Source organism: Brassica napus, chromosome C6 (genome assembly GCF_020379485.1).
Source record: "Brassica napus cultivar Da-Ae chromosome C6, Da-Ae, whole genome shotgun sequence".
NCBI lineage: Eukaryota > Viridiplantae > Streptophyta > Magnoliopsida > Brassicales > Brassicaceae > Brassica > Brassica napus.
In genome coordinates this window covers 6,712,875-6,724,970 of record NC_063449.1, presented here as the reverse complement: position 1 = coordinate 6,724,970, position 12,096 = coordinate 6,712,875, and the positions used below count along the sequence as shown (strand labels likewise).

Here is a 12,096-nt window from a genome sequence, read left to right as displayed (position 1 = left end):
GATTCTCATCATTAAGCCTCCAACGGCTAGTTTTCAAGGAGCCATCAATTCCTTTGCTTCCAAGTTTATTATTTCGATTTTATTTCTTTCCTTATGTCATTTTATGACTGTTAGAGAGTCTTTGGTCGAGCCTATAAAGCTCTAGTCTTTGTTTCATTGTAAATCACCCCATTTTAAAAGTAATAAGAATTATTCAGTTTTCTAGTTTTCTTAAAACTATTGTTCTAAGTCTTTTGAGCTTGTGTGAAGCAACTCCAAAGCACCTTAACTTATCAAGGCTCCTTTCCATAGAGTCTTGTGGCATTCTCAACCCCCCCCCCCCCATCCTTCCATTCCAATTTGTTTGCCAAGCTTGAGAGTGATACACATCCAGCAATCAAAGCACCATCTCAATCCACTTCAATCATCAACTGATTAGGCTGAGAGTGTCACACGACCAGCAGCCTAATTCCATCCTATCTATATTTATTTATCTTGTTTTATCATATTAGAAATCATATCTCATTTGTTTTTGCATTTGTTTTCAGGATCATAACTTGCATTCCATCATATCGCTCATCCGATCATATCTTTGGTCGATCCATCAAGCTTCCATCAACCATTTTTCCATCCATGATTTCCAGCCTGCAAAATTTGGTATCAGATCTCAAAGCTCCTGAATCAGGTCCATCTATCCTTGCATTATATTTCATTTGCTTGCATTTGTTTTGTTTTTATTTAAAACCGAAAACCAATAAAAACAGTCTTTTGCTTCAAGTTTTTGTTTCTGCATATTTTGTTCTTGCTGTTCTTATAAACCACGAAAAAGAAAAAGAAAGATGTGTTTTATTCATATTACTTGCACTTCGTTTCGAAATTCTTGTTAGTTTCCTTTTTGTTTTGTTTCCATAATCAAAAATTCCATAAAAATTGTCATTTTGAATTTGTTTCCTTGTTTGCATATCCTTTAAAAATATATATATAAAAAAATCATCCTAGTTATTTTATTATGCCATTTTAGTTGAAGTATTTCGTGCATATCATATTGCTGAATTTAAAAAAAAAAAAAAAAATTCATTCATCATAAGTTTGAATCATTTTCATATTGTTAGGTTTATTGCATTTCTTAAACTAACAACTCAAAAAAAAAAATCTATATATATATATATCCTTGTTAGTTTGTTTCCATATTTTCTTTCCATTTGTGTTTCTTATCATACCATATTGTTTATTTTCGAGATTGCATTCGGAAAACCAAAAGAAAAATCATTTTAGTATAGTTACTTCATTTTGGTTCATAATTGCATATTTTCTCGGTTTAGTTAAATTGCATTCTTGCATTTGTTTTATTTTGGTTAGACAAAAACTTTCCATGCCTTCACTTGTTCTTTGAGATTGTTTTCAGGAAGCAATGGAGGAGGAGAGACACGGCCAAAACCTAAGGGCCACCTTGAGCCAACAGTCCGCAGCTCTACAAAAGCTCCAACTTAAGATTGCTCAGTTGAAGAAAAGAAATCAGGCACAAGGCCAACGTCCACTTGAAGGAAAAAGGAGACTTGGAGATGTACCAGGGGCTGTATATGTCGAGCCCAAGCCACCAGATCCTTCAAGGATCAATCAAACTCCAACTTTTAAAACCTACAACAATCATGTTGTTAATCCTCGGTTTGATTATCACTCTTTTGCTGATAAAATTGAACTTTTTAAATTTTCAGGAAAAAGAGGTTATCTTAGATGGGAGAGGAACCTTGATGAATGGTTTCACTTCAACAACATCCTGAGGAAAGAAAGGCTTAAGCTATTGATCAACTTAGAGAAGAAGCCTTTAAATGGTGGGTGCAAGAAGAAGATAATAGGCGGTTTTACAAGGAGCCAACTATCAAAACATGGAGAGCTCTTAAGGAAGTCATGAGATATGAGTTTGCACCAGATTTTACAAGTTCTGAAATCCAAGAACTTTATCCAAGGAGGTATCCAACTCATGGTTCCAAAGAGGCAAAGAGAATGGTGCCACAACAAAGCCATAGAAGCTTAATCCACCAAGACCAGATTCGGCCAAACAAGAGGTCCACGGTTTTATATGATCAATACCAGCCTTACGAGGTCCCAAAGGCCATGGAGAAGAAGAACTTTGTCAGCCAAGACACATTGGCCAGACACAAAGAAAAATCAGACAAACCGATTTTTCAAGAAAAGGCCAAGGTAAGTCCTATACTTGATAAATGTGTTTATAAATCATCTCCCACTGGTATGAGTCACTTATCTTTGTCCAAGGATGTTAAGACAGGTCCTGAGGTCCAGAAAGACACGAACTCCACATCCTTGTTGAGATCCAAAGTTGTCCATGATTTAAGTCCAAGAGACCAGGAGATTTTAAACCCAAAGGAAGAAGAGCCATCAAGCCAAGGTGTTTTAACAGGAATTAAAGAGCATGAATTCAAAGGAGAGGAGCCACCAGGCGCCACACCAGTGATGAACCAGGAGAAGGTTCAAGACACAATGCAGTCCATGTTGCTTAAAGAAGCAAAACCAGTAAATAAAGTATCAAACCAAGGTAAGTGTCAAACATCACCTAGAGAAACTGGTATTGACATGTGTATTCTTGATGTAGAGAGTAAAAATGAAAGCTATTTGCTTACTGAAGTTCCAAGGAAAGAACCAGACCATAAGCCCAGCCATGAACCACCTCACAAGTGGAAGTCTAGTGTTGAACAATGTGTTCAAATGCCAAGGCTTAAGGTAATCTTCTCTGATCTTAAAACGTCCAAGACACTTGATTATCCAGATATAATTCACTTGTCTTTGCCAAAAAGTTTTGATCCAGGAATAAAAGATGAAGTTCATAACCACCAAGGTCAAAAGATGCAAAGAAGGCATCAAACCAGAACAAGTTGTCCAAAGAAGAAAATCATTCTTCAACTTGTGGAAGCTATCAAAGTAAGTCTGGAAATCTCAAATTATTTTTATCAGTATCCAAACACAGATATAATGCACTTGATTGTTGTCCAGAATGTTGAGAAATTTTCAGGTTGCAAAGGAGAAAGCTTCAAAGAAATCCCACCGGATAATCTCTTGTTGCTAGGAGAATCAAACCCAAAGATAGCCAGAACTGAGCTTACTAGAAGTATGAAGGACCACCCACTGAAGGAGATAAACAATGCCAGAGTCCATAGCAGAGGCGTGATCCTATCCTATTTGCTGAAAGAAGAGCCACCTGATGCACAATCCATCCCCAAACCGAAACAATATCAAGGTAAGACCTTAGAATCTCAAAAGAGTATGAAAGCTGACTTGCTCTATCTTGGTGCAGGTTATACAGTTTTGAGGTCGAAACCTTTTCAAGAGGGAGGGAATGATGCGGCCAGCAATTCAGCAGCTGAATCAGAGGTCGACCCAACACCCTACTCAACCAGCCAAGGCGCCAACCGGGATATACGTGCACTAAAAATGCCATATCTTACAAACCAGGAGGTTTTAAATCACTAGTTTAATTTTTATGGATTCTACACTCAAGAAGGAGTCCAGGCCAATTGGAATTGGGCCAATATATTCACGGAGCAAGAAGTTATGAATTTTACAATTCAGAAGTTTCTCAACCCGTCCATCTGCGAGTACCCGACTTTAGAAGAAGATTCAAGTTCAATTAAGGAGCGGCCTGAAGCAAATCCCATCATAGGAGTCAAGAGGAGTTTATCAGATTTCCAGAAAGCCCAAGATCAGGAGAAATAGCCACGGAAATTAGGAGTTATGATCAATTCCCCAGAACCCGCCAAACCGACGTCATCTACGGAAAGTCTTCAACCAATTCAACTTGGTTCGACCCAGAGCTATTTATGGGAACCAGGAGATCATCTTAACCAATCAGGAGGTATTCCAGAAGTCCTTTGCTGCACCAGAACCCAGGAGATCAGTTGGTTCAATGGAGAATCACTTAAACCCAACCGGAGCTATTTATGGAAAGATTGGACAATCTTTCGGTTTGATCCATTCCAAGCAATTCCAATCCAACCAGAAGAACCAGACGACGTCCAAACAAAACCAAGACATCCAGGAGACATTATACACGAGCCAGAAGAGTTCTACAACTTCATCCCATGCACCAGCCCACATAGGAATAAGAAGATCTCCATTATCACCAAACTGCCTTATTTGGAGTCTCAAGCATTAAAACTCCAACAGCTCTTTTTCCTTCAGTCTATGCACGACATCAGCACCTTCCAGACCATTAAGAAGATTCCCAGGAAGCTCACTTACCCCCTCAAACCGTCCAGATACAAGGAGGACACCATCTACATTCATTTGGCCAAGATTCTCATCATTAAGCCTCCAACGGCTAGTTTTCAAGGAGCCATCAATTCCTTTGCTTCCAAGTTTATTATTTCGATTTTATTTATTTCCTTATGTCATTTTATGACTGTTAGAGAGTCTTTGGTCGAGCCTATAAAGCTCTAGTCTTTGTTTCATTGTAAATCACCCCATTTTGAAAGTAATAAGAATTATTCAGTTTTCTAGTTTTCTTAAAACTATTGTTCTAAGTCTTTTGAGCTTGTGTGAAGCAACTCCAAAGAACCTTGACTTATCAAGGCTCCTTTTCATAGAGTCTTGTGGCGTCCTCAACCCCCCCCCCCCCCCCCCCCATCCTTCCATTCCAATTCGTTTGCCAAGCTTGAGAGTGATACACATCCAGCAAGCAAAGCACCATCTCAATCCACTTCAATCATCAATTGATTAGGCTGAGAGTGTCACACGACCAGCAACCTAATTCCATCCTATCTATCTTTATTTATCTTGTTTTATCATATTAGAAATCATATCTCATTTGTTTTTGCATTTGTTTTCAGGATCATAACTTGCATTCCATCATATCGCCCATCCGATCATATCTTTGGTCGATCCATCAAGCTTCCATCAACCATTTTGCCATCCCTGATTTCCAGCCTGCAACACATGGTGAGGCTGCAGTGCCATCGGTTCTCTTAGCAAAGTTGCTTGATAAAAACATGAGGAACAAGCTTACTTTAATACAGAGTAGAGGAAATATTAAGATGGGAGAAGGGATGCAATATTGGTTTGTTACAAGATAGAAGTTTTTATAAATTTTGAGAAGTTGGTATAGAAAAGTGATAGAAGTTGATACAAAAAGATTAGAAAGGACACACATGATGTAAAGGAGTCTTTTTCTTTTTGAATTCAACTTAATATTCAATTCAAAAAAAAAAAAAAAAAAGCTCGTGATCGGAGAGATGTTGGCCTTCTTTAACCTTCGCTATCCATTCATCCAAATTCATGGCATTTTTTTTTCTCTTTCTATCTCTATCGTAAGTAGAAACTGAGACTGTTTCGTGGATTCCAATGGAGACTTGAAGAGACGATGGATCTAAGCAGACAGAGCGTTGCTCCCTCCGCTTCGTTAGGTAAAGAGAGAGGGAAGAGAGACCCAAACCCAATTTAGTCTTCCCCATCTTCACACTCTGTTCTGTTTATACCACGTTTTGGCAACTCATTAAACTAGGAGTGGCCTTTCTAGTACCCATTCGGATTTGCTTCCGTTCTATTTAGATTTTTAATTTTGGGATTAAAGATTTTAGCCTTTTAGAAATTTGATTCGGATTTCGTTCAGATCTTTGCGGATTCGGTTCAGGTTCGGATAACTCATCTAAAAATAAAAATAATATATAACATACAGAATTTGAATAATATATGTCAAAATACCTAAAGTTAACATATAAATTATTTTGGCTTAATTATATCAATGGAAAATCAATAGATATTTTAAATATTTTTTGGTATTTTGAATATTGTTTAGCTATTTTAAATTTTACATTGGACTATTTGTATAAATTTTTAAATACTTTAGACATCTTCAAAATATCTTATACATTTTGGATATTTTGGATATTTTGGATATTAAATCTAAAAATAGCTAACATATTCAAGTATATAAATTTGATTAGGATATATTCTGATACCTAAATATTTCGGTTCGGATAAGTCTCGGTTCGAGTTTTTTAGATATCAAAAATATAAACTCGTTCGGATATTTAACCAATTTTTTATTTGGATTTGGTATTATTTTTGAATCAGATTTGGTTTAGTTCTTCGAGTTCAGATTTTTTTTATTTTAGCCCTACATTAAACACCGTTTTAATTTTTCATCGTATTAAAAGCATTACAATACCAGTTTTTTAACTTTTTCGGAAGAGTATCGTGAAGATTTATGCTTTTAGTTGTTTTTAGTTTAATAATTATTTAAAGATATGGTAGGAGATCAACCTCTTTTTTATTGGGGATGATTGGAAGTAGCTGTAGCTTTATATTTTTTTGCTGTAAAAATAAGACTGTAAATTTTTTTTTTTGTGGATGTAAATAATTTTGTTGTAGGATTTTAGCTGTAGGTTTGAAAATATTTAATGACTTACATATAAATTTTCTAAAGCAAAAAATAAGTGATCTAGGTTTATTGCTTTCCACAGCTAAACATAAACAAAATGAAAAGAAAAATCTGTAGCTTTAAGAATTCTTTACAAAGCATGTTTGGTAAAAAATTATACTTTAGAAATAATTTAGGCCGTAGAAATATCCTACGGCACTTCTAAAGAGCTTGCCAATCTACCCAATTGTATTTGCTAAGAACGATTTAAAAATAACATTTTCAATTTAAGACATAGAAGAAATTGTTCACTATGCCCACCATATCTTTAATAGATTGTTTTGAAAATAATTTTATTAATTTTGATAATAATTATTTGGTTGTCAACCAGAGAAACATCAACAAATGTAACTAGTGTGCACTAGGTGAATGATGATTATTATCCCGAGATTCCATTTTGTGTATACAACAACAATATATACTTGAATATTTTTCTTCACAGCCTCCTGTCATGTACCCTAATTTTATACAGTTTTGTATACATCCTTGGCTGACCTTACAAGGTGGTCTCCTTACGGGACATATACGGATTTGTCCTAATTGGGATGCAAAAAAATTAAATGATCCATCAGTTATCAATTCTTAAGTAGAACAATAGTACACAGTTTTTTTTTTTTTTGGGACAATTTAACTTTGAAAAAATGTTTACCTGAAGCCATTGGTAAAAGGATAAACGTAGATACCATCAATGAAAATAACAAAAGAGATGAAAACTTGTTTGCTGCCATTTCTTGTGATTTAGAATATGCAACAACTATTTTTCTTCTTCTGGAAGTCCTTCAATTATATAAACCAGTTAAAAGGTAAGATCCAAACGGAAAATTAGAATTAATTTACCAAATAACGCCTTTTGACTAAAAATAACGCACTTCTTAAAAAAGTTTTTTTTGTTTGTTCGCATGCGATTAATAACGCACTTCGTTTGTGCCACTGTCACTTATGTTCGCATGTGATTAGTAACGCACTTCGTTACTAGGGACCACAGAGTGGAACCAGGAAGTATTACAACTCATATTTCCTTTCGAGGCGGAGTCAATCCTCACCATAAAACCAAGTAGTCTAGGGGCTCCTGACAAGCTCTTCTGGGTCCATATGCGAGATGGAGAGTACACAACGAAATCTGGATATGTGGCAGCAGTGGCGTTCAAAAAATGAGAAGAACGAAAGGCCGCAAAAGGCGCACCTAATAGACTGGAACAAAGGCGTTTGGAACCTGAAGACGGCTCCTAAACAACTCTTGGTCTGGAAAGTCTTGCGCGGAGCCCTACCAGTCGGCGAAAAGCTTCTTGCTAGACAAATAAATGTTGATCCAATGTGCAAGAGATGTGGGAAGCTTGAATCTATCAATCATCTTCTTTTTCAATGTGATTTTGCTGAGACTGTATGGAACACAGCTCCGTTTGCTCACCGAATTGATAGGAGACGATTGTTAGATTTGGAAACCGACTGGATGAGACTGATAGAGAACCCTTGTCTACCACCGGTGGGTATTGTTTCAGGACAACTAGCTCCCTGGATCGTTTGGAACCTGTGGACAGCTCGAAACAAGATGATCTTCAATGATAAAGTATTCACGGCAGAAGAAGTAGTGACACAGGCGGTGGTAGCTGCCAGAGAATGGCTTAACGCACAGAGTAAGGAGGAGAAGCGAGTGACACACCCAAAATCAGGCAGGACTACATCAGGTCGGGAAGTTGTGGTGCAGACAGATGCGGCGTGGAATGCTACAAGCAAGAGTGCAGGGTTAGGCTGGAGCGTGAAGAACACTGGAAGAAACTCGGGATTCCAAGCTACAGCTGAGCTACTTGCTCCACCATTGGTGGCTGAAGGTTTAGCTATGAGAGATGCAGTGAAAATGTGCAAAGAGCTGGGGCTCCGGCATATCAGATACGAGTCAGACTCCTCACAACTCATGAAGGCTTTAAACTTGAAGACAGAACCTCCAGATATCTATGGGATCGTCTCTGACATTAGGATAGAGTGTATGGAGTTTGAGAATTTTTCTTTTGTTTGGATTCCTCGTGAGAGGAACGTTGCTGCTGACCGTTTGGCTAAGCAGGCTCTAAGTCGTGTATCAAGTGGTTTTACCACGCTACTCTGATGATTTAATAAAGTTGCGTTCCAAAAAAAAAAAGTTACTCTGAATAAAATCAATTTAATTAAGAGAAATTGCACTCTATGACCATCAAAAAAATTATAACTCATTGTATAACACTTTAACCTAATTAGCTAGCATACATACATTATATATTTTATGTAATAATGCATGTTTGCCCTTCTACATCACCGGTGAAACCTACTACCAAAACAATAAAATAAATACTAACTAATGTAAAAATAAAACCTACAGGTATCACATCAATATTGTTTCAGTCACATATATGTATTTTCCAACAAGTCTTCTTTTCTATTTTATATGGTATAGTTAATAGTACAAACTAGTATATACTATTTTCATATTTTAATTTAATCTAAAATATTTTACATTTAGGTTTGGGTTTAGGAATTAAAATTTAGAGTTTAATATTTAAATGGAGGTGTGCTGGGTTTAGAGTTGGAGTGGATGGGGGGTTGAAATTGACGACACAATTAATGTGTTAGTTCACAAGAGTAATCTCCATTCCATTTTAGATAATATAGGATAATAGTTTAAAATTTTATATTACTATTTTATTTTGTTTTTTTTTCTAAATATTGTAACTTTAAACTAGATTAACATTTGGGTTTGGGTTTAGGAATTCAGATTTAGGATTTAGTATTTAGATGCAGGAGTTTGGTTTAGAGTTTATGGTTTTGTTTCATATGAAGATATTCTATTTGTTTCTATTAGATATAGTACTTTTATAAATGAAATATAACACTTACTTAGCACGGTTAACTACGTGGTAAGAAGACACGTGACTTGGATGTCTTTGCTTGATTTGTTAGTTAACAGTACACAGTGAATGTGCATGTACTCCATCTCTTAAAGCGTTAATGTCATCTATATCTTCTTTTACGTATTGGATACTTGTACGTAAGTTATGAACATCTCACATAAATCGTGGGCTACATATGCTGGTGTCGACATCATTTCTTTGACGTAAGTTATCTTTTATCACAGAGAACTTATAATAACAAAGGGTATAACCGGATTAAGTAAGTGTTAAATGTTAATCAATCAATTATGTCAAAATCATAGCCATTATCTTAATTACACTTTGAATTGTAGTCATTTGGCAAATTCTCCCTTTAATTAGTTATATAATACTATATATTTAAGATCATGTAATGTAAACAAAACCAAAAATCAAACGAAAGTCAATGAAAGCTTTCTATTTTAATACTATTTTCTGTAAAACTTCACTTGACTCACATAACAGATGAATTACTCACGTAACAGATGAATCATTATTGTACTACATAAAATGCGTAAATTGTAGTAAATTTTATTTTAGTTAAACTTAAAATTGTATATTTAGCACTAAACAAACAAGTTTAATTTCTAATTTTATTATTATGTTAATTTAACGTTACTTTTTAATAAAAATTATAATTTAATTTATCAAAACCGAATTACGTTTTATAATAAAATCATACTAATTTTTATATCAAAACCACACTACTTTTTTATTTATAAAAACTATACTTTTTATCAAATTTTGCACGTATCTCGCAAACTGCATGAACCGTAGTTGAATCGTACTGCACTTAAATTTTGCACCGTTTATATTATGAAAACTGCAGTTACCATTCAGATCCAACATTTAGTACACGATGAGCATATGTTGTCTTTTCAACAAACAAGTTAGAAAAATAATTGTTTATTTACCTAATGTATTTAGAGTATTGGGGTAGTTATATATATAGCTTATTGTGCTGTTCTTTATATATATCTCATAGGCATTTACATGCAATGAGATTTTCATTAACATAAATTTTGACTGTGAAGTTGTCAACAGAACTCATACTCAAAATTTACATTAACATAAAGTTTAACTAAAAAGATTTTTTAACAATATTTATATATCAATACTATTAAAACAAAAACACTTTTTGGATTTATCCTTTACTTTTCAAAGAAAATTACAAGATAAGCCACTTACATTTAATTATTTATTTAAAATTTAATCAAGGATATAATTAATGAAAAAAATGCATCCCCTCTCAACCATAATATCTACTTACCTTAATATGAAATCTGTATTATTTCACATATCCCCTCTTTTGTAAGAGACATTAAATATTATTAGATTTATAAGTTTATTAATACATTATAGTTCTGTGAAGTTGGTCAACATAAATCATATGATTTCACATATCCCCTCTTTTGTAAGAGACGTTACTTATTATTAGATTTATAAATTTATTAATACATTATAGTTCCGTGAAGTTGGTCAGAAATCATAATAAAGTTGAAAAACATTTCAAAAAAATTTAATTATAAAGATTTTTTGTAATATATATCAATATACTATTATAACAAGAACACTTTTTTGTTTACTCTTTACTTTTCAAATAAAATTACAAGTTATGCCATTAACAGTTAATTATATCTATGAAAATTAATCAAGGGTATAACTATAGACAAAAATGACTCAACCATAACATCTACTTACCTTAAATATGAAATTTGTATTATTTCGCATATCCCCTCTTTTGTAAGAGATATTAAATATTATTAACTTCTACAAAATCTTATATAATAAAAATATGTTCATCTCTCATGAGTGCATCACGTCATTAACGTGTATGATGTTAGGAGTTTTCAAGGCTCCTAAGACAAATGTTGTAGTATGAGTGAATGTCGAACCAGTTCTGAGGGATATCAAAGCACCGAGAATGCAAGTACTCACTTAATCTAAGTGCAACCGATGATTTAGATGGGTTTTAAACTACTACTAATACTAGAAAGCAATTACAGAATGATACTTTCTTGATTAAGAGAAAAGAGAACTCATGGGCATAGGGATTAGACCTTGGGTGATCAAGTATCAAACTAAGGATGGCAAATGATCAATCAAACTATCGACCTTAAGCCTAGACACAATTCTAAGCAAGCTCTATGTCTAGATGAATGCTCATTTGCTAACATATCTCAAACATCAAATGTCTTTGGTCGAATAATGTGAAAGCAATCATTACTAACAAGTCTATTAGCTATCTTAGCGCATTTAGCAACAAATGTCTTTGGCAAAGTATACTAAAAGCCTAGGAGAGTTGTCTCAGGCATTTCATCAAACACCTTTTGGATGGGAAATGCCTATTGATCAACTTTTGAGTGGCCAACTCAGAAGATGCATTATGTATACTCTACTATCAAGGAACAAGAACGATCTACACTAAAACATCCTAGAACTAACCTAATCACCCTTGATCTCTCTAACCCATGAATTCAAAAGGTGATTACTCACTAATCTCCATGATTCCTCTTCAACCCATATTGGATTTCAGATTAATCATGTAGAGAAATAGATAAGAAATCAACAAGAACACAAGATGAAAGCAATCTGAATCTCCAGAAGTTTTACTAGTTGTTCTCCGTAAAAAGATCCCCCGCCTCCAATGGCTTACAAAAGTCCTTAACTTAGGTTTTTTGGCAATGTAAAACGTGCATAATGAAATGACCAAAAGTCCCTTAGAAAAACATGAGTTTGACAGGCAAATAGATGCGGAGCGACCTCGGCATGTCGCTCCGACAAGTCGCT

General features: G+C 34.6%; 1 protein-coding gene and 1 long non-coding RNA gene across 2 annotated transcripts in view; both read right to left on the bottom strand.

The window, feature by feature from the left end:
* The window catches only part of LOC106406058 (myosin-3), a 48,477-nt gene that overhangs the window by 12,680 nt on the left and 23,701 nt on the right, over window positions 1–12,096 (bottom strand). The gene's annotated exons all lie outside the window — the stretch shown is intronic.
* LOC125588268 lies at window positions 6,256–10,250 on the bottom strand. Its single transcript, XR_007324647.1, has 3 exons — window positions 10,221–10,250; window positions 7,059–7,186; window positions 6,256–6,945 (listed from the first exon to the last, which is right to left on the bottom strand). It is a non-coding gene; the product is annotated as an uncharacterized LOC125588268 (long non-coding RNA).